The sequence below is a fragment of the Lissotriton vulgaris genome, chromosome 3_1, assembly GCF_964263255.1.
Source record: "Lissotriton vulgaris chromosome 3_1, aLisVul1.2, whole genome shotgun sequence".
Lineage (NCBI taxonomy): Eukaryota > Metazoa > Chordata > Amphibia > Caudata > Salamandridae > Lissotriton > Lissotriton vulgaris.
This window is the reverse complement of record NC_141689.1, coordinates 1,203,732,927-1,203,754,232: the sequence shown is the minus strand read 5'-3', so window position 1 is coordinate 1,203,754,232 and position 21,306 is coordinate 1,203,732,927.

The window sequence follows — 21,306 nt, the reverse complement described above, 5'->3', positions numbered from 1 at the left end:
ATTCAATAGGGCAGGATAGTATCCCCTCTACATGGGCCACATCAATTATTGTGCCACTTTTTAAGAAGGGCTCTAGACAGGACCCTACTTGCTACAGACCCATCTCAATGATCGACTCCTCTGTAAAAATCTTGGGTCGGGTTCTGCTGCATAGATTGAACGATAGTCTAGCTGATAGAGGTGTCCCGTCTAAAACTCAGTATGGTTTTAAATCAAAACATAGCACTATAGATCAATGTTTGAATTTACATCTTTTAATCAACAAGTATACTGTGGCAAGGGAGGGGTCCATGTACATGGGGTTCATGGACCTCTCATCTGCATTTGACTTTGTAAACAGATCCAAACTCTGGAACATCTTGCTCGAAATGGGGGTAGATGCACCCTTAGTGCACTTCATAGCAGAACTGCACACAAACCTTACGGCTAAAATCAGAGTAAATACAGATGCAAGATGCACCAAGCAGTTCAGGTCAGACAGGGGCGTCAGGCAAGGATGCATTATGGCACCCTTGCTGTTTACACTCTATATAAACGCACTAGAACAAACCCTAGGGGAGGTACTCGCAGACAGTCCACGTGTGGGGGAAATGGTCTTACCAGTTCTACTATACGCTGACGACGCGGTCCTCATATCACAAACCGGGGTAGGCCTACAAAGACTGCTGAAGACTGTTGGCTCCTTCATGCAGAACCTGGACTTTAAAGTAAACGCAAAGAAATCCCAGGTTCTCATTATAGGAAGAAATACATAAAAAAATAAAGCAAAATCCTTCTTCTGTAACGGTGAAATGGTTTGTAGGGTCCCCACATTTCCCTACCTGGGGGTGGTTTTCGACCAGAACGGTACCTGGCGGGCACAAAATCATAGCCGCACGGTGGCATTCACGAGAACAGTCTCAGGGCTCATGGGGTTTAGTAAAAAACTGGGAGTTAAACCAATCAAGGCAATTTTGAAAGTATACAAATCCAAGTGCCTGTCGGTTGCAACCTATGGGTGTGAAATATGGGGTTATACTAAAGAAGAGAAACTACAATTATTAGAGAACAAGTTTCTAAGAAGCGTACTCTCAGTTCCTCAATCAACCCCTACTTTCTCAACCCACACAGAACTGGGACTTGGGTATATTTCAGATCGGATCAAAATTGCACCCTTGATTTATTGGCTAAAAATATGGGTGAATGATGAGATTTCCCTAAATCATTCAATAATCAAGGATTGCCAGATATTGGACAATGCACATAAAATTCCCTGGTTGACATACATAAGAGCTGGGTTCCAGAGAATAGGGTGTATTGGTTTATTTACCTCTCCAGAAACAATAACCAATAAAGACATTATTTTAACAAAGAAAGCCCTCTTGGATCTTTTTTCCTTAGAGCGGGAGGAATTAGAGATGGGAAAACCCAGGGTAAGAGAAAATTATGCACTGGTCACCTGCATAGGACCGGAACCATATCTGGTCACAGTAAATAAACCCTATCATCGGTTTCTTTTGACCAGATTTTGGCTCAACTTAATTCATTATACGCTGGGTGTATATCATAAATGGTGCTCCCCTGAACAAGCAGCCCCTTGCGACAATTTCTCATCTCAAAACACCTTACATTTCTTGATGTTTTGTGAACATTTTACTGAGTGCAGGAGGAAATACTTGTTGCCAATCCTCAAAGAGGCAGGATTCATACAAGTTAGACCGGCACTAGTTTACCTAAAACAACTTGGTTCATCTAAAATAATATTTCATGTTGCCAGTTTTTTAATTGCGGCAAATCGAATAAGAAGAAGGAATGGTACACTTCCACCGCTCTTGAATATTTGTGATAAATAAACCCCATGTTTATGTATACTTCCTCTTTCATATGATATGAAATGAGTTTTAAGAAAAACATTGCTCTATTTTAATTAAATTTTTAATCTAATTCAAACTTATTGTAACTGACTGCATATTTTTAATTCAAATTCGTTGTAATTGTTTGTATGTTTACATGACTGTGTTTTTGTCTTTATATGATATTAATTTATCGAAAATAAAGGAATTGACTGACTGACTGACATTACTAGACAAAATACTAGTGAGTGGTGTATGTCTATGAAATCTAACATTCTTAAATGTACTTTATAGGTGGAACATCTGGTGCTGGGCCCAGCGCGGAGGTGAGGAGGAATGCTCTGGGGAGGAGGCGGTGCAAGTGCCGGACCAAACTGCTGTGCGGGTTGCCACGGTAGTGGCGGGCAGTAGTAAGCTCTTATATTCCTTACTTATTGAGATTGCAGACTGCATAGTGTGCTCCCCGTGAGAAAACGTAAGGTTTGTCCAGATGAGAGACATGAAGAAGAATGATTGACATATAGTTTGAATGGATGGATGCCTGGATCATGGTACGAAGAAATCAGCTGCCCCCCACAGCAGTTACAAAAAAAGGATGCACCGCCTTTCCCTGAGGGTTTCCTAACTCGAGCAGGAGCTCCTCAACACCAAAACCCTGCTCGAGAGAGACCCTCCGCAAGGAGCATGCCGACCTGTCCTGAAAAGTCAACAGCAGCCAGCAGTAGGAGGAGACTGTCCCTTCCCCTTTTTTAAAGACTTGTGGGGTGTGGGAATTGAAAATTGGGTCTTCTACTTTTTTGGACTTCGTTTTCAGGGACATTCGTTGGGGTTCGGGAGGGGGGTGGGTTGGGTCTTGCGGGAGATTATTTATGTTAGGGATATATAAATATACTTTAAACTTTATCTTAGCATACATGTTTTTTACTGCTTTTGAGACTGGTGGGTGGGGGTTTAACAGTCCAGAAACTTAAGTGGCATCTTGATTCAAGTTGTGTAAGTACTAATGGCCCAAATGTTTTTAAAAGTAAATGCCTCTCACAGAGTAAGTGAATTCAATAGTCCTTGGACCGTCAGTCTCTCGTCTCTCCTAGTCCTAATACTCCATTATACTACCTCCCCCCAAACGCTTATCTTACCTGTAATTTGTGTTTGGAAATAGGGCTAGGCACAGGGCTGGCTGCACGCGAAATGGCGATTAAGGTTGGCAATCCTGGGTGGATGAAATGTCATCATTGCGGTGGTACTTGTGGTGTTATACAGTGGCAGTTGCAGCATCTGAAAAAAAAGAAAATTAAACCTTGTTTGTCCTTACCGTAGCATTAGAACGGTACAATAGAGAATATAGCAGGTGACAGTACACTAGAACAGTGCCACAATGTAGACTAACAAATGGTAAAGTATTGAAAGAATAACTAGTACTTGCATTGAATTTCTTTGACATTGGCTACTACTACAAGAAATAGTACCGTAGGTGAAGGACACAGCAGTGTAATAATTTGCCACGTCTAGGAGGAGGATGTTCTTAAAGACCAATCAAGTTGATGGCGCACATAAAAAATCTGCTTTCATTTGCCAATAGTGACTGAGTGTCAAGCTGAGTAAGAATAGAATACATCCTCGGATTCCTTCACCAGCCTGTTGCTATGACCTTATCCTCCCCAGCAAGTGTGTGGAATTATTGCTGTCATTTAGTCATACACCAATCAAAACCACACACCCCGGGGGAAGAGGGTTAGGGTTTGGAAATGGATGGGAATGGGGGATTTTGGGAAAGTTTTGTTGAGAGAAGAAAAAAAAAGCACAGCATGCATGGTTACTGAAAAGTAAGTAGTACTTTCGACAACCGTGAATGAAAGAATGAGACAGTACAGGGCTGCAGTAATAATTATGCGTTTTCACTTGCCTTTCTCTGCACTCAGAGAAACACTTCTTACATTAAATTTGGTTTAAAAAATAGCACAAGTAAAACCTATAGAATGGCTGTAGGGATGAATTTAGAAGCAGAGATCAAAGAAATGCAGAGTCACACTCATAGAAGTTCACAGCAATAACATTACTTAAAAGATAATTAGAAAAGAACGGATACTGTATCTGTATGTTGTTGTAGTTGTCCTGTTGAATTTGGTAAGTTGCATGCATCAAACCATTCCTCTTTTTAGAGGGACGCCTCCATTCCAGCTGACGCTCCGTCCATCAATGTTGGTGACCAGAAGACACCCTGTCCACTGCCTGCCTGGCGGATGCTGAATTGCGGCTCGCTAATGTGAAGCCTGACTTCATCCTTTTTTTCCCATTGCACAGACTGAAACCCGGCCTGTAATTATTGATGGAAAAACAGGAAGTGATATTAGAACACCACTGACAAATAAATATAAGGTATGTACACTGTGTAGTGCAAAAAGTCCCACTTTGAGTTTCCTAATAGACAGTACAATATTTTTGAAAGTGCGTACTCTGTCTGAGTCTCCTTTTGAAGGATAAGTATGGGAGAATTAATTTAGCGGATCTTTCCCTTCAAGCTAGGTGTACTGTAAACTGTGTTTTACAACAAAAATAGACCTTCCCAGCAGTGCTCCCAGACCCTTACTAAACCCAGTCGCAAGAAGACCCCCAATCAGATCTCCAAAAACGAGGCCTAGTAGAAAAATGGTAACAAAACGTACTTTGAAAGTAAAGTAGGCCCAAATCCCCCCTTACCCACCGTGGATTGTATTCAAACCACTTGCAAGCAAGCAAAAGTATCCATACCCAGCATTTCTCCAAGACTTTCAAACCCCCCCACAAGCAGCCCCCCGCCCAAACACATGCAATACAATACGGCTAACCCACCCACAAAAAAGGAGAACACCCCCATACAGGCAAAAATCTCATACTTTGAATATTTTCGGCCTTCTTTCAATTCTGTCCAAAAGCGCTGTGCAGGTAGGCCCTAACTCCCCTTTTCCACCATGGATTTCCTGAAAAACAAATGCAATCCTCATTAGACTGTGCCAGCAGTGCTCCCAGACCTCAAAACCCACCCACAACAACATAAAAGCCTGCCAAACAGCACCCCAAAGACAGGCAAGTGATCAAAAGCGCAAAATCTTTTTCTTCTCCGGTTTTCTCCAAACCACTTTTATCCGGTATTAGACCTTCCCAGCAATGGCCCCAGAGCCGTCAACCCAGGCGAAAACTAGTAGAAGACCCCCAAACAGCCAAAAAGCAAAACTACAAAAATGGGGACTTAGTAATTTTCAGGCAAATTTCCAAAATCACTCCACGCACGCTCTGCAGCTAGGCCCTAACTCCCCTTTGCCAACCATGGATTTGCTTCAAACCACTTGCAATCAAAAGTATCCATACCCAGCATTGCTCCAAGACCCCGAAACCCACCCACAAATACCAGGAACCCACCCAAACAGGCCCCTGAAAACATGATAGTGAGCAAAAAGGGAAAAACTTTAAACTCATGGATTTTTTCCAAACCACTTTTATCTGGTATTAGACCTTCCCAGCAATGCCCCAAGACCCGCCAACCCACCCGCAAAAAAGCACAACACCCCCAAACAGCCAAAAAGCAAAAATGGAAAATCTCATACCTACAATGTTTTTCGGCCTTCTGTCCAAACGCGCTGTGCAGCTAGGTCATAACTCCACTTTTCCACCATGGATGTCCTGGAAAACAAATGCAATCCACATTAGACTGTGCCAGCAGTGCTCCCAGACCCCAAAACCCACCCCCAAACACCAGGAACCTACCCAAACAGGCCCCCGAAAACACGATAGTGAGCAAAAAGGCGAAAACTTCTTCCTCAGGATTTTTTCCAAACCACTTTTATCCGGTATTAGACCTTCCCAGCAATGGCCCCGGAGCCGTCAACTCACCCGCAAAGAAGTAGAACACCCCCACAAGTGCAGAGTCTTTCTTCATTGGGCGTAATCCAGCCATCTGCTTTGAGGGAAATAGGAGTCTGGAGGAGGAGGAAAGATGAGCATGTTCTTGTGAACTTGTGAACCTGAGGAATGCAGACTACGGCACCTTCAAATCAATAAGAAAGTAAGTGAAGACAGTTCTGCTGATGGGCTTGTTTTTGTGATTAGGTGATTACATTTTTCTTTATATAGACTTTGCAAAACAAAGAAAGACAGACACACAGGAATAAAAGTGAATAAGGATGAAAAAGAAAGTTATTGATTCATTGGCTCATTTTAAGGGGTCTGTGTCAGGGAAGAAGAGTTTGTCCTCATACTCTGCGAATTCAGGCGGGAGTAGGTCACCTAACAGAGAAGAACTTCCCTCATCTAAGTTGGTGTCCTCCTAGTCTTCTTCCTGCGTGTATTCTCGTATTTTGTAATCTGGTGGTATGAGTTGCTGATTCATCTTGATCATTGTTAACCTCTCCACATTTTTGGGTGAGAGGCCGGTCCTTCTGCAAGTTAAAATGCCACCAGTAGCACTGAAAACAGGTTCAGAAGACACGCTTGCGTGTGGGCAAGACAAGTAATGTATAGCCAGGTTGGAGATCTCTGACCACAAATTTTTTTTCCCATGCCAATACGCCAATGGGTCATCATGAACATAGACCTCTGTTGAGTCATTCAGATAGTCCTGCACCATCGACTCAAGGTTCTCCACGGTTCCTCCACTTTGCTTACTTTTTGCTGGGACCTTTTGAGAAGCAAACCCAAGCTGAGTTAGCCATTCCTCTTCTTCACACAATGTTACGGTTGTGTCTGGTGCAGATGATCCGGTTGCTGGTGTCTTTAACGGCAGAGAGGGAAAATCACTCACTCCTGCCACAGCCACAGGTGTAGAAGTGGATTCTTTTGACTCCGTATGGCCTGCTGATGCTGATGTACTGCCTTTTCGTTCAATTTCCTGCTGTTCTCTTTCAAACCTCATGGCTGACATAGCTAGCAAACGTTTGTACTTTGAAACTTCTGCGTCACCAAAAGGAAAGAATACTCTGCCTGCCAGTGCCTTTTTGTAGCGTGGATCTAGAATAGTAGCACAAATGTAATGCTGTTCTGTGTGGATCTTTTGAAGACGTTCATCCCAAAGTAGGTGCTGTAATAATTTCTCCGTCAAATCAAAAGCTTCTTGCTTTTCTTCATCTTTTTGAAATGTAGAAGACACCGCCTTCAGTTGTTGCTCTAGCATGCGCAACAATGGGATAGCTTTTCCCAAATTACAGTCCTCCCTGCTGACTGCACGCGTGAAGACCTCAAAAGGACGAAGCATGTCTGTCAGGCTTTGAACTAGCTTTAATTGCTCCCCATGTATCCTTCAGGTCCTTCATAGCTGCACCCTGTCTAATGAAATACTGATTGACTACCGCACACTGCTCATACAGACGTTCAAGCATGTAGAGGTTGAGTTCCAACGTGTTGCCACCTCCTGGATGAGTGCTTTCACTGGCAGTTTATAGTGATGTAGCAGGCCCCTCAGATGCTTCTGGGCTTTAAAAGAATGGCTGAAATGTGTGCACATTCTTCGGCAGGTGGTCAGTAACTCGCACACTGGACTTTCTTCACTCAAGAATTTTTTAACAACTAGGTTTATGCAGTGCGCCAAACACGGCACTCTGAAATAGTTACCCATATCCATGGCCTTAACTACATTGGCGCCATTATCCATGGAAACATAACCAATCTTGCGTTTTCTTGGGGACAGCCATTAAAAGACCTTTGTGTTAAACTCCTGCAAAATGTTTTCTCCTGTATGACTTGTCTCCATGCCAAACATGGCTAGTGTTGCAGGTTTCCGAGCAGCTTTAAAAACGTTCTCCGGGTCAACACATGCGTTTAGCTTTGCTTTAACCCCTGAAAAAGAGATCCAGTGTGCAGTGATGCACATGTAATCAGTGGCTGCGCAACTGGTCCACATGTCTGTTGTCAGATGTATAGTCTGAACCGCACTCTTCTGCAAAGCTGCCCCAATCACCTCCAGCACATCTTCATGTAGTGCTGGAACCGCAACGCTGGCAAAATAGAACCGGCTAGGAACCTTCCATTTAGGGCAGAGCGTTGCCACTAATTCAATAAAACCAACCCCTTCCACAAAAGAAAAAGGGAGAAGGTCCAGCGCTAGCATTTTAGCCAGCTTAGTGTTATACAGACGCGCCGTTGGGTGGTTGCGTTCAAATGGCATATCTGAAAACAACATGCTTCTAATTGTGGGCTGGACCATAATTTTACGGGATGATGATGATGACTTCTTCGACCCAGTTACGCTCGGTGATGATGAACATTTTCTCATTGGTGTCTCACTCTCTCCCACACTCTTAGTGTGGCTCACAGGGGGTGTGCTGCTGACAGGGGTACTGGGTGTAAGTGAAGTGTTTGACGCTTCTTCCTCCTCGTCATCATCAGATGAAACATCAACAGATATAGTTTGTTGACTTGCAATTTGGGCTTCCTTGATCTCCTTTAGGTGCGCATGCCATTGGACAGTGTGCTGTCTCTCAAGATGACCTCTCTAGCCTCCGGAACCATAGTTGGTAACAAGCTTACCATGACTAACTGCAAACTTACAAATGCTACAAATGGCTATGTTTTCCCTTGTTGTGCAAACATTAAAGAAGTCCCAAACTGCGGACTTCAAATGTCTGTGGGGGGCGGAGGAGGCGATTCTGGTCATGATGCTAATGCCAGATGAAGTGGAGGATGTGTGTTGCCGAACTTTACTACGTTGTGCACTTGCAGCACCACTAATTGAGGAAATGGAGGTCGAGGTGGATGGAGGTCCCTTCTCGTGAGAAAATATGGAAGCGGTAGGTGGTGGTGTACTAGTTAACTACAATGGTGGTGGTCCTATTGCCTCCTCGTCGATAACATCAAGCTCAGCAGCTTTTTGGGCTAGGGTAAAAAGGTTTGTTTGCTGCATGCCCGCTGAGGCTGGAGTGGTGTGTATGATGACTGCGTCGTCGTCGTGAGAGTCTTCTTCAGCAGGAGAAGTATACACCACCTCTTCTTCAGCATCATCATCACACCCCATAAGTACGAGAGTTTCGGGGACCTTCCTTTTACGCTTAACTACCTTTGTCAGATCATGGTGTGCCTCACTCTCAGACGGCTGTGGTGGTTCCCAATTTGGATCCATATCATCAGAAAGAAGGGGGCTTGAAGAAGATGTAGACATCATCCTTGATCTTTTACTTGCTAGGGATCTGGAAGACAATGAATGATCAGGAGGAGTGGCTTCCACAAATGATACCTCAGCTTGAATGTCGATTTCCTGATGTGTCCCTACTTCGGGAGGAACAACTATTGTGGGCAATTGTGCCACTCCATGCACCTCCTTGCGCTGCCTCTCCTTCCACATGTACTTGGGCTTGTACTTGCACATATGGTTGTTGTTGCGGCTGTGGTTGTTGAACACTCGTCAATTGAGTTACAACAACCTGTGTTGATTGAGGGACATTGCTGCTACTGTCTTGCGATGAGCCAACATCACTGGTCGATGGTGATTGAACAACTAGACTGGCTGCCTCTAAAGCGCTCAGGGCTTGGACTTAAGTTGGTGTGGTGGTGGTGGCACTGAGCCCAATGGAGCGGGGGTGCTGCTCCCAGCTTGGTCCCCAGCAGATCCCGCTGCTGCTGCAGGAGTACTTTTTTTTTAATCCCAAAAAATGTGGCGGGCGGCACACCAGTCTCCTTGGTAAGTGGCGCCACTTGCTTCTTCTGCTCCTAACTGGCAAATTTCTTGCTAGAGGAGCTACCGGGAACTTTTTTTAAGGCCATCTTCTTCAGATGTCAGAACAGCAGGCCGCAGTTGCACGAGTTGCAGAGTTGTCTTGTCTGTGGCCACACGTGACGTCTCATGACGTTATGCTGCACACACCGCTGCAGGACTTCTTCCTGGCACTGCTGGTTCTCTTGTGCACCTAAAAGCATTGGAAGATAGAGGAACATCAGTTACACAAAAAGTAAAAAACCACACAAAAATCAGCACAATCCCATGCCATCCATGCCATCAATGATGTTTAAATTCACCCCACAGAAAGACTAGGCCCCTGCACCGCTCACTACCCCTGGGCATAATGGATGAAAGCTAGGCAAAATGGGGGCAGGCCTGAGAACACTGCCTGCATTCAAAATGGCCCCTTGCCCCCCAGCAAATGGCCAGGGCCTGCCTGTACCAGCACTCAAAATGGCCCCCACCCACATGGCCAGTCCCCATCAACACCACAAAAAATCGAAAAACACAAAAAAATCACCACAATCAATGCCATCCATGCCCTCCATGATGTTTACATTAAAGAGACCCCGCAGAAAGACTCAGTCCATGCACCACTCACTAGCCCTGGGCAAAAAGCCCCAACAGCAGCCAAAAAAATTGAAAAACACACAAAAATCAGCACAATCCCATGCCATCCATGCCCTCCATGATGTTTACATTAAAGAGACCCCACAGAAAGACTCAGTCCATCCACCACTGAGTACACCTGGGCAAAAGGCCACAACAGCAGCCAAATAAAATCTAAAAACACACAAAGATCAGCACAATCCCATTCCATCCATGCCCTCAATGATGTTTAAATTCAAGACACCCCACATAAATACGAGGCATATGCACCACTCACTACCCCTGGGCATAATGGATGAAAGCTAGGCAAAATGGGTGCAGGCCTGAGAACACTGCCTGCATTCAAAATGGCCCCTTGCCCCCCAGCACATGGCCAGGGCCTGCTTGTACCAGCACTCAAAATGGCCCCCACCCACATGGCCAGTCCCAATCATCACCCCAAAAAATCGAAAAACACACAAAAATCACCACAATCCAATGCCATCCATGCACTCCATGATGTTTACATTAAAGAGACCCCACAGAAAGACTCAGTCCATGCACCACTCACTAGCCCTGGGCAAAAGGCCGCAACAGCAGCCAAATAAATCAAAAAACACACAAAAATCAGCGCAATCCCATGCCATCCATGCCCTCAATGATGTTTAAATTCAAGACACCCCACAGAAAGACTATGCCCATGCACCACTCACTACCCCTGGGCATAATGGATGAAAGCTAGGCAAAATGGGTGCAGGCCTGAGAACACTGCCTGCATTCAAAATGGCCCCTTGCCCCCCAGCACATGGCCAGGGCCTGCCTGTACCAGCACTCAAAATGGCCCCCACCCACATGGCCAGTCCCCATCAACACCCCAAAAAATCGAAAAACACACACAAATCACCACAATCCAATGCCATCCATGCCCTCCATGATGTTTACATTAAAGAGACCCCACAGAAAGCCTCATTCCATGCACCACTCACTAGCCCTGGGCAAAAGGCCCCAACAGCAGCCAAAAAAATCGAAAAACACACAAAAATCAGCGCAATCCCATGCCATCCATGCCCTGAATGATGTTTAAATTCAAGACACCCCACAGAAAGACTATGCCCATGCACCACTCACTACCCCTGGGCATAATGGATGAAAGCTAGGCAAAATGGGTGCAGGCCTGAGAACACTGCCTGCATTCAAAATGGCCCCTTGCCCCCCAGCACATGGCCAGGGCCTGCCTGTACCAGCACTCGAAATGGCCCCCACCCACATGGCCAGTCCCCATCAACACCCCAAAAAATCGAAAAACACACACAAATCACCACAATCCAATGCCAACCATACCCTCCATGATGTTTACATTAAAGAGACCCCACAGAAAGACTCATTCCATGAGCCACTCACTAGCCCTGGGCAAAAGGCCCCAACAGCAGCCAAAAAAAATTGAAAAACACACAAAAATCAGCACAATCCCATGCCATCCATGCCCTGAATGATGTTTAAATTCAAGACACCCCACAGAAAGGCTAGGCCCATGCACCACTCACTACCCCTGGGCATAATGGATGAAAGCTAGGCAAAATGGGTGCAGGCCTGAGACACTGCCTGCATTCAAAATGGCCCCTTGCCCCCCAGCACATGGCCATTGCCTGCCTGTACCAGCACTCAAAATGGCCCCCACCCACATGGCCAGTCCCCATCAACACCCCAAAAAATCGAAAAACACACAAAAATCACCACAATACAATGCCATCCATGCCCTCCATGATGTTTACATTAAAGAGGCCCCACAGAAAGACTCAGTCCATGCACCACTCACTAGCCCTGGGCAAAAAGCCCCAACAGCAGCCAAAAAAATTGAAAAACACACAAAAATCAGCACAATCCCATGCCATCCATGCCCTCCATGATGTTTACATTAAAGAGACCCCACAGAAAGACTCAGTCCATCCACCACTGAGTACACCTGGGCAAAAGGCCCCAACAACAGCACAAACATTGAAAATTCCAAAATTGTAGTTGCAGCACCTGTAATGCCCCAAACAAACTTACTTATGAAATTTCTAATCCAAAAGTGATCTAAAGAAAGTCAAAAAGGCCTCAAATCCAAATATCCAGCAGCATCCACAAAAAATAATCCTTCCAGGTCAAGATCCAAATCAAAGTGACCAGCACATGAAGAAAGCACTGGGAGGAGCCTTCTGGACAGGAACAGGAAGTTGGAGACTGTGGGGCACTTCCTTCCTCCCACCCCCCCCCCCAAAATGGATACTTGCAAAAAAAAGTGCAGGCAAATGTCAACCTGAGGAGTTATTCTGATAAAAAATCATCATTTTCAGAAGGTTTATGCTGCTTGCTGGTGGATTTCTTGTGCAGAATTGCAAATGTAGCTATTTCGCGAGTGCGAGATTGTTGCTGCCCGCCGCATCTACGTGTTCGCAATTGCGAGCTCTCGCGATGCGTGCTGTGCAAGGTGGCAAGCCGCGATGACGTAATCGCGGTCGCCAAACTCCCGCGGGATCCCGCAGCAAGATCCAAAATGGCTCAGCACACGCAAAATATGGAGAAAAACAACTCTGCAAATGCTGAATGATGGTAAGTGAACGCCGCGCGCCGCAATATTGTATCACCAAGCAAAAAAATCCGCTGAGTGCGAATTTGCGAACTTTTGGCAAATTCGCAAGAGTTCGTGGATCGCGAATTTGCCGAAAATCCGCAAATTCCGCGAGCGGAACGGATTTTACGCCCATGCTTACTACCGAGTCACAAGATGGCTGCTAACAATTCCTGGTTCGGAGTGTTGACAGCCAAATAGAATAAAGCTTGTGGTCGGCAGGGGTCGCAACTCCACCACGGCCATAGATATTGAAACTTTTTTTTTAATTTCACAGCAACTACTGAACTGATTTACAACATTTAAAAAAGGTTGCTTTCTGAACCAAGCACTACCTTTGTGCCAAATTTGGGGTAATTCCGTTCAGCAGTTCGGGCTCTTGCCCGTTTCAAAATTTCCCATGGAAGTTAACATGGGGAAAATGCATTTTGAGACCCCCCTGTTTTCTCAGTCCCCGCTTGATGAATCACCCCCAAACTTTCCGGATAGGAGCTGACCTTGATAGACTCGTTGGGGAGAATTTTGCGAAGATTCATCAAACGACGCCAAAGTTATTAGCAAATTAAAAAAGGCTTTCCCTATGGAAAGTAGGTTCTAACTATAACTACCTACTGATGACCGCCAGTAGGTAATATATATAGTTATATATATATTCACTGAAAAAAACATAGGTTATAGACCATATATAGTTAGGAATTCGCATTTACAAAACCTTATTTTACTCACACAAAACCATTGAAATTCCATATATAGTTAGTTGCACTAACTATATATCGCGCACCCGCAATCCACTGCTGATGATGTCACATATTACATCATTCATGACATTGTCAGTGACATCACTGATGACATCACTGATGACATCTCAAATGACATCACTGATGACATCACTGATGACAACATCCAGTGACTGTATGTTTCTGTAAAGTTAAAATATGTCTTACATATTGAAGAATTAGTGGATGTATAAGTGTTTGGATGAAGGATTTAGTAGGTGCATGACTGACTGTATGAGTGAGTGATTAAATGTGTCTCAGTGAGTGCATGGGTTAGTGACTAAACTGTCTTAATTTGTGCATCATTATGTCTGTTGTTCTGTAAACTGTTGCATGTGTTGATAAGTAGCTATATGAGTAACTATATGGGTTATTGATTGGTTGCCCAAGTATTTGTATGGGAGACTGAGTGTGTGTGTGGGTGGCTGGGAGGTGTATGACTCTGTGCATAGATGTGTGAGCAGTTGATTCACTAGATGTATGGTTTCAAAAGTGCATGTGGAAACAGCTGTATGGGTGGTTGACTGTGTGCATGAGTGTATTGGTGAGTGAATGGATATCTCAGTGCTACATGTCAAAGTAAGTACATATGTAAAACACAGTACATGTGAGAGTTGACATATATAAATAACTGTGCATAAGAGCCAGTGAATGTGTGAGTGGATGTATGGATCATTGTGAACTTGTATCAGGGATTGTATAAGAGAGTAAATATGTGTTAGTATATGTTTGAATAAGTAAAGTTTGTATAACTGTATAGTTGAGGAAATGGAGGTGTGATTGATTTTTTGCATGACTGACTAGGTGTGTGAGTAACTCCATGGATGAGTGACAGTCTGTGAGTGTCTGTTTACACTGATTGTATCTAAGGTTATATTAGAGTCTGAAGAGGTTCATCGTATTATCACATGAATGATATCATCAGTGATGTGATCAGTAATGTCAAATGAGATGTCATCAGTGATGTCATCAGTGATGTCATTTGAGATGTCATCAGTGATGTCATTTGAGATGTCATCAGTGATGTCATCAGTGATGTCACTGACCATGTCATGAATGATGTAATATGTGACATCATCAGCAGTGGATTGCGGGTGCGCGATATATAGTTAGTGCAACTAACTATATATGGAATTTCAATGGTTTTGTGTGAGTAAAATAAGGTTTTGTAAATGCGAATTCCTAACTATATATGGTCTATAACCTATGGTTTTTTCAGTGAATTTTCAAGGTTTTGTAAATGCTAATTCCTAACTATATATGGTCTATAACCTATGTTTTTTTCAGTGAATTTTCAAGGTTTTGTAAATGCTAATTCCTAACTATATATGGTCTATAGCCTATGGTTTTTTCAGTGAATATATATATACATACATATATAAACATATATCATCTGTATATCTATATAAATACAAACATAAATGCATGCATACATATAGTTATATGCATGCAGATGCATGTTATTTACATGAAAGTTGAAAAAACACTAATAAAAGCAAAGCTAAAAAGCCACCTCATTACAAACAGAATGGCTTTAACTTAAACGAGGGCGAGATCTATTGCATTTTCAATGCTTGTTTACTTTGGTTCCATCAAGAAGGCATTCAGATGTGTCACACATTTGCCATAAATTCTGAATGTTAGCACTCTAGTTGCACATTAGATCACTGTAGTAAAGCTACTGCTCACCAGGGACGTCTGCTGCTGGTATTCAAAGTGCATGTTTCAGTCTGCATGTCAGAATTTTTTTAATGAAATAGAAGAGGATTTGAGAAGTCACTCAAAATCATCCCTAATTTTTATTTCTGAAGCACTAATCATACTTTCTATGGCAAAATTAACCCCCTCATGCTGTTCCTTTTTAAATTGAGTGTTTTCAGACTTACCACTTCATTCCAATCAAGATGGCTTCTGGTGTGCCATACTTTTGTCATAAGTAAGACTGTTAGCGCTCTAGTTGTTCTTTAGAACACTCTGGGACATTCTGTCATTGGGCTATACTTGGGGTACATCTGGGTGATATTTGGGCTACATTTAGGCTCTTTTGTCTCTGGTGGCCATCTTGGGAGACTGTATGTCAGAATTTTTTAATGAAATTGAAGAGGGTTTGAGAAGTCACTCAAAATGTGCCCTAATTTTTCTTTCTGCAGCACTAATCATAATTCATATGGCAAAATATACCCCCTCATTTTGTTCCTTTTTAAATTAAATGTTTTAAGAGTTACCACTTTATTCCAATCAAGATGGCTTCAGGTGTGCCATACCTTTGTAATAAGTAGGACTGTTAGCGCTCTAGTTGTTCTTTAGAACACTCTGGGACATTCTGTCATTGGGCTATACTTGGGCTACATCTGGGTGATATTTGGGCTACATTTGGGCTCTTTTGTCTCTCGTGGCCATTTTGGGAGACTGCATGTCTGAATTTTTTAATGAAATAGAAGAGGATTTGAAAAGTCACTCAAAATGTGCCCTAATTTTTCTTTCTGCAGCACTAATAATACCTTCTATTGCATAATATACCCCTCATTTTGTTCCTTTTTAAATTAAATGTTTTAAGAGTTACCACTTTATTCCCATCACGATGGCTCCAGGTGTGCTATACCTTTGTAATAAGTAGGACTGTTAGCGCTCTAGTTGTTCTTTAGAACACTCTGGGACATTCTGTCATTGGGCTATACTTGGGCTACATCTGGGTGATATTTGGGCTACATTTGGGCTCTTTTGTCTCTGGTGGCCATTTTGGGAGACTGCATGTCAGAATGTTTTAATGAAATAGAAAAGGATTTGAGAAGTCACTCAAAATGTGCCCTCATTTTTCATTCTGCAGCACTAATCATACTTTCTATGGCAAAATATACCCCCTCATGTCGTTTCTTTTTAAATTAAATGTTTTAAGAGTTACCACTTTATTCCAATCAAGATGGCTTCAGGTGTGCCATACCTTTGTAATAAGTAGGACTGTTAGCGCTCTAGTTGTTCTTTAGAACACTCTGGGACATTCTGTCATTGGGCTATACTTAGGCTACATCTGGGTGATATTTGGGCTACATTTGGGCTCTTTTGTCTCTGGTGGCCATTATGGGAGACTGCATGTCAGAATGTTTTAATGAAATAGAGAAAAGGATTTGAGAAGTCACTCAAAATGTGCCCTAATTTTTCATTCTGCAGCACTAATCATACTTTCTATGGCAAAATATACCCCCTCATGTTGTTTCTTTTTAAATTAAATGTTTTAAGAGTTACCACTTTATTCCAATCAAGATGGCTTCAGGTGTGCCATACCTTTGTAATAAGTAGGACTGTTAGCGCTCTAGTTGTTCTTTAGAACACTCTAGGAGGCTGCAGTAGAACACAAAGGAATCAACTGACAGTCTCTGTCCTTGTTGGATGTACATGTTTTACTGAGAATGTCAGACTTCATTTTTACATGACTGAGAAAGATAATGTGAATTTACAGAAAATATGCTTTCAGTTTAGCTTATAGATCCCCTTCCAAACCACTGTGGGAAAATCATGAGATATTAGTTTTCTTTCAAACAATATTCATGATATCACAGCAGAAGGTTTTTTCACATGGTAAAATCACCTTAGAACCCACCACAATTCCTAAAACGAGTATGGTACCATCAACAAATGATTTATAATGTAACTAAAGTCCTAAAACCCTCTATTAACTGCAATGCTTTTTAATGAGGTGCTATCATGTATATTGGTCCCAAGATGGCTGCCAACACTTCTTGGATGAAGTGCTGACAGCCAATCAGATCAGATGTGTGGTTAGGCTCCGCCCAGATATATATCTTTTTTTGAACCTAAATTACTCAAAATCCACTGGAGCACATATATTGAGACCTAGCAAAGGCACATCAGGCTAACAGTCCCTACAATTTTGCCAAGTTTCGTGCAAATCCATTCAGCCGTTCGAGCTAAAAGCGAGGCCAACCGCCCTATGGAAATTAACATGGGAAAAAACGCGTTTTGGGACCCCCCTTTTTTCTCGCCCCCCCCTTGATGAAACCCCCCGAAATTGTCAGGGGCTGCTCAGAAACAAAATGTTCCATTTTCCTGAAAATTTCAGCCAATTCCGTCCACAAACGCCAAAGTTATTAGACATAGAATTTTCAAAAATCCCATAGAGAAAAAATCCTAACTATATATACCTACTGACGACCGCCAGTAGGTAATATATATATATATCTATACTACTATAATAAAGGAAGAACTTTCAGCCTTTGGGGCGGGTAAACTCGGGAACCACAGCGCCAATCCACACACCCAATACACCGTTGGAATCGTCAGGGTGTGTAGATGGTTATAGGCTATATACATTTTTAAAAAAACGTTATTTAAAAAATTTACAGTAAAAAAAAGGAGTCCCTAAGAGTAGCGCCGGCCGCGACGTGCGTTCTCACGTCAGGAGCACGGGGAGGAGCGGCGTCCAGGAGCGTGACAAGGAGCGGCGGACATGGCGAGGGGGAGGAGCGGTGATGTGAGGAGCAGCGGACAGGCCAGCGGCGTTGCGAGCAGCGGACAGGCGGGAGGAGCGGTGGCTCAGTTAAGGGGACCCATGTCGGGGCAGGTGGGGGTCGGGGCAGGTGGGGGACGGCCCGGGCTGCTGCACAATGTCGGGCGGGCGTGGGTCCGGGAAGGCTGTTGCACCCAGACAAGGTCGGGACGGGCTGCTAGTATATATATATTACCTACTGGCGGTCGCCAGTAGGTATATATAGTTAGGATTTTTTTGAATAGGGATTTCTGAAAATTCTATGTTGAATAACTTTGGTGTTGATGGACGGAATTGGCTGAAAGTTTCAGGGAAACGGAAAATATTGTTTCTGAGCGTCCCCTGAAAGTTTGGAGGGGTTTCGTAAAGCGGGGGCCGAGAAAAAAGGGGGGTCCCAAAACGTGTTTTTAACATTGAGTTTTCCATAGGGCGGTTGGACTCACTTTTAGCCCGAACGGTTAAATGGATTTCCACCAAACTTGGCAAAATTGTATGGACTGGTACCCCGATGTGCCTTTGCTATGTCTCAAGATATATGCTCCAGTGGTTTTTCCGAAAATTAACTTTGAAAAATATATATTGGGCTACATTGGGCTATATATATGTTAGAGCCCAAATGTAGCCTAATGTGGCCCAATGTAGCCCAATGTAACCCAATGTAGCCCAAAGATGGCCACCAAAGACAAAAAAAAACCAAATGTAGCCCAAATATCAGCCAGATGTAGCCCAACTATAGCCCAATGACAGAATGTCCCAGAGTGTCCTAAAGAACAACTAGAGCGCTAACAGTCTTACTTATGACAAAAGTATGGCACACCTGAAGTCATCTTGATTGGAATAAAGTGTTAACACTTAAAACATTTAATTTGCAAAGGAACAAAATGAGGGGGTTCATTTTGCCACAGAAATTATGATTATTTCTGAAGAAAGAAAAATTAGGGCACATTTTGAGTGACTTCTCAAATCCTCTTATATTTCATTAAAACAATTCTGATATGCAGTCTCCCAAGATGGCCACCAGAGACAAAAGAGCCCAAATGTAGCCCAAATATCAGCCAGATGTAGCCCAACTATAGCCCAATGACAGAATGTCCCAGAGTGTTCTAAAGAACAACTAGAACGCTAACAGTCTTACTTATGACAAAAGTATGGCACACCTGAAGCCATCTTGATTGGAATAAAGTGGTAACACTTAATACATTTAATTTGAAAAGGAACAAAATGAGGAGTTTCATTTTGCCATAGAAATTATATATATATATATATATATATATATATATATATATATATATATATATATATATATATATACATATATATATATATTCACAGAAAAAACCATAGGTTTTACACACGTTATTGTTAGGAAGTAGCATTTAAAAAACCTATGAAATTCACTGAAAAAACCATAGGTTTGACGCATGTTATAGTTAGCTGGAAATTTTACTGACATAAAACCAATGAAATTCCACGTTATAGTTAGTTGGACTCACTATAACTTGCGCGTGCAATGCACTGCTGATGACGTCACATATTACATCACTCATGACATGGTCAGTGACATCACTCATGACATCACTGATGACACCATCCTTGTGACATAGTGACAGACCTCCTTTCACTATAATGTAACCCTTGAAACAAATATTCAAAAATAGAATCTGAAATTTAAAAAAAAATGCAGATACCCATATCAGTTACAACAAGTAATTCAGTAATTCCACCATCTATATACACATCCACTCATACATATACTCACTCATCATATGAAGTGATACACCTATACATCCTGTTACACACCAACAATCATCGAAAAGTTACTCACACACATACTCACACGTGCAAATAAACTATTGAACATCCATTTATTTGAATATAGAGTTATACACACACTTCCACCTTACTTCTATTGAAAATTACACATATTTATTCTCTTAAACAATTACTTATAGAAACACATACTTATTTAAACAGGAACTCTTTCAATCTCTTACTCTCACATACACTCACTTATATACATCAATATTCACATATACTAGATTAAAACATATGTCGTTACTGATAAAGACACTAGTGAGACAGTCATTCACTCACTAACAAACACATATACACACTCATCCACCCATACACTCCTGCACATATGCGGTCTTCAAAACACATACAAACAGAGAGTCAGACACTCATGCATCTATGTGCTAAGTAATACCCCCACCAAACCATATAGACACTCATACTGATACTAAGAGAAACATCTAATAACCCATATACATACGCATGTAGCTACTTACCAACACATGTAGCCACTTATACACAAAGTGAAACACTAATATATATATTTAAATATTTAAACATTACTCACTAATATTTATTTTTCAGAAAGACACATATTCACTGGATGGTGTCATCAGTGATGTCATGAGTGATGTCACTGACCATGTCATGAGTGATGTAATATGTGACGTCATCAGCACGCGCAAGTTATAGTGAGTCCAACTAACTATAACGTGGAATTTCATTGGTTTTATGTCAGTAAAATTCCAGCTAACTATAACATGCGTCAAACCTATGGTTTTTTCAGTGAATTTCATAGGTTTTTTAAATGCTACTTCCTAACTATAACGTGTGTAAAACCTATGGTTTTTTCTGTGAATTTCATTGGTTTTTAAAATGCTAATTCAGAAAAATGTCGTGTATGCAACCTATACTTTTGGCAATAAAGTTCTGGCAATATTTTTTTCGAAAACAAGCCGTTTTCTTCACTGTTCAAGTTGCATAGACACTCCTTGTAAAGCAATACAGAATTCGAAAGTCTGTACCTTGCCTTTTTTTAAACACATTAAAATTTGTCTGTAAATAAAAATAGCCTTACTAATCTTTCGTGCGCGACCCGGTGTGCGCACTCTCGGCAACAGTTGTCAATAAAATGGATCTCGCATTTCCAGGCTTTCGTGCGCGACCGAGTGCGCGCACCAGCCTATATATTTCGTAAAAACCTTGCGATTTGCACTTATTGAATTTCTTCATACACCCCTCAAAGAACTTATAGTACGTCAAAGAGACTGTACCTAGACTTCTTTTTTATTCTTATGAAACTTTTCAGTAAATGGAGCCGAATGTCTTTTTAAACTTTCGTGCGTTACCGGATGTACACACCTTAGTATTTTTTTAGAAATATAAAACGTTTCATACTTTAACAATTGTGTGCTTAAATCCAGCTCAGAAGATATACAAAATCAGGATGGTAGTTGGTTCAACCCGGATCGTTTATTAGAGGTAGATCGTCCGACTCCACCGGAGGACACCCCTAATAAAAA